We start from the raw sequence: 3268 nt of genomic DNA, 5'->3' as shown, positions 1-3268 counted from the left end.
TTACTTTAGTAAGCTGTCCAGACCAATCAAAATGTTTTGCGCAATTGTGCAAACGTTAAAACAATTATGTATTGTGACGTCATCAAAAGGCGCAGGCCCCCGAGTCAATCTGGCAGCCCGAGTCAATCTGGTACCTACACCGGCACCAGGTTGCATGTGATACAAATTAGCCAATGAGCTGTGTCATTCTGGGTTGCTGCTGTTAGCTACTTTTAGACACAACAGGCAAACCTGTAGTAAGCCCGGCAGTGGGAAAGAAGGAGAAGACAATGAGAAAATGAAAGTGTGGACTGCTGGAAAAAGCATGGTGAACTGGTAAAAGCAGCATTCTCCACCATGAACAAAAAATGAAATAAATATCGATCCAGGCTCATGAATGGGCACCTTGATATGTGCTTGAGAATGGCTTTGTCGCCATTCAAACCCAGTTTTAAAATCCTCGTAGGGCAGCCTAAAGCCCACTGCTCTCATTAAGCCATAAAAAAGAAAGAAAGAGGTCAGTTCAGGTGTTTTACAAAAGATATGAAAGTCAGGAAATTGTCTATATATCGAACTGTGAAAGTCTCAAAAAGCACTTTAGGTTTTAAAATGGAAAAACTTTCTTTAAAAAAAAAAAAGAAGTATAATATAGATGCATAAACACCTGCATTTTATTTCAATGTTAAGTGCTCTTTAAAGTAACAGATTATAATAAAAAAAATGTCTCTGGACCTTTATTGGTTTATGATTTTGTTTTTTCAGACTTCACAGATTTTTAGTTAATGACCCCGCCAGCTGTATGTGGACGTAGTTTATCACCTTTTGTTGGGATCTGGAGGCTTTGTCCACCTTCTCCACCAGAGGGCGCACAAGATCTCCTGAGGGCATGAGCTGACTGCGACACCTGTCTTCCATCTGCTCATCAAGGAAGCCCTTTTTAAGGAGGAGGAGGCTGACACTTCCCTGCCAGAGTGTTTGCCAGTAATGGTAGAGCGAGACCTGAGCCAACCAACCTGATCTGTATCTCTGATTTTTGTGAACCTGCCTGACCCTGTTTCTCTCTGCCTCACAGATCGAATCCTGTCTGAAAACCTGAAATCCTGGAGATTAATCTCTGTCTGGAATCTGCCAGCCTGCACTCAGTTAAGCCTCTGCCTTTGCCCTCTGCCCTCTGCCTGCCGACTAGCCTCTGGACCCTCAAGGTTCCCCCCCCCCTGCAGATTAGTTCCACCTTTGAGCAGGTATTTACCCCGTCATCTGTAAAACTGCAGTTTACCTGGATCAACCCTAACTGCTCTGTCCTCCTCAGTGGTGTTCCTCCCGTGACCTGTCTGCCGAGCCAAGAACCTATTCACTATAACTGCAAACTTGTAAATAAACCTTTGAACTTTTTCTCTGTTTCACGAGTGTTTCTGCATGTGGGTTAGACGCCTAGAACCCAACATGACACCTTTGGAACAAGCAGTTCCCATCTAAACCAGAGGATGTCAGAAGAGTAGGCTACTGTAGAGTGTAATGTCCTAAACCAGGCATCTCCAACCTTGGTCCTCGAGGCCCGCTGTCCTGCAGGTTTTGGAGGTTTCCCTGCTTTAGCACAGCTGATTATAATAATTGCAGTAGACCAAAAGCCTGTTAATAAGCTTTCAATTAAAATCAGCTGTGCTGGAGCAAGGAAACCTCTAAAACCTGCAGGACAGCGGGCCTTGAGGACCGAGGTTGGGGATGCCTGTTTTAGGACACTTGTTTCAGCCTCTGTTTAACCAGACTTCAGAACAGTCATCAGTGCCAGATTATTCAAGTCTGTGGTGAGAGTTCTCTAGCGTACCTGTGTTTTCTGATTGTTTGATCCTGATTCATTCTGCCCCTGAGCCTGCCTGTTCCTGTTCTGATCAGTTTGCCTGACCTGTCTACTGCTGGATTTCTGCCTGTCTGTGATCCAAACCTGCAGCTGTTTCCCAGCTCTGCTCTGGATTTCCCTTCAGCACCTCTGATCTCCCGGCTTTGACTACCAAGCACGCACGTCTTCAACACCAGCTTTGCTTTGTTCCCTGGATTATCCTGCCTTCCTTCATCTTCTCGGTTCTGATCTTCTGCCTGTCCTCCAACCTCCGAGACATCAGCATCTGGAACCCTCTGGGTGGTGCCCGCCCCGTCTATTGAGCGCCAACCAGCTGAAATCAACCTCATCCTCTGGGCTCGGACTGATCTTTAAGAGCAGGTTAGTGACTCACACATTCATTATCATCCTCCACCAGATAGACGTAGTCACTAACCTGTTGTCTTCTCCTGCAGAGGTTACTGCCTTAAATGCCAATGCTGTTTAATGCAGTTCCATTTCTAATAAACTCTTTTAGAAATCAAACTGTATGTCTACCTCGAATACTGGGTCCTATTGTTCTGATCAGACAGACCCACAAGAAGAGAAATTTCAACAAGAAAGATATTGCTGGTTTAGGTCTTTGGCTGGAATACCATCAGGGATATTCGTCTGACAGAGAGATGATTTTTCGCCTCCTTCTTTACACGCTAGTCATCTTAATTGAGAAGTGTCTTCAGGTGTGCAGCAACATGGGTCGGCCCAGCTACTTGTGACAGAAGCTCACTCACACCAGAAAAACAGCTAATAAACACATGAAAAATGACTCTAGACACCTGTGATGCTAATTAATGGACACACCTGGATTTAACATGTCCCTTTGGTCAGATAATTTTCAGTCTCGTATAGGGGAACCATAATTTTCATCCACGCCTGTTTCAGGAGTTAATTTTTCATTCCGTTGAAGTATGGTTAAAAAGAAATGTCTGTCTTTCATTTTTTACAAGATTTAAATTATTTCTATGACAATATGGAATGTGAAAAAGTCTTTGGATTTTCTGTCAGTGAGCCCCAGGGAACCTGAGCCCCCAATGTAGCTTGCCAACACAGGGCTGTCAATTCTCACCCATTGGGAATCCTGCATCTCCAATTTTTCATGCTAAAAAATAACGGACATTATAACTCAACTCCATTCCAGTTATTTATATATAAAAATACCATGCTCCAGACCCCGTTTTTAACACAAACTTAGTACTAACACACACTATGTGTATATATATATATATATATATATATATATATATATATATATATATATATATATATATATATATATATATATGAAGAAGTAGAACACCCAACCTTGGAGTGGGATTTTGAAATAGTTTGGACAGGCAACCCTTTTCACGGTCAGACTGAAAGGCTCTGAGGATAGGTGCAGCTATAGGTTATTGGTTTTCAGAGGATTTAACT

The sequence above is a fragment of the Cyprinodon variegatus genome, unplaced genomic scaffold (assembly GCF_000732505.1).
Source record: "Cyprinodon variegatus isolate N-32 unplaced genomic scaffold, C_variegatus-1.0 Scaffold26, whole genome shotgun sequence".
Taxonomy (NCBI): domain Eukaryota; kingdom Metazoa; phylum Chordata; class Actinopteri; order Cyprinodontiformes; family Cyprinodontidae; genus Cyprinodon; species Cyprinodon variegatus.
This window is presented reverse-complemented; position numbering follows the sequence as displayed.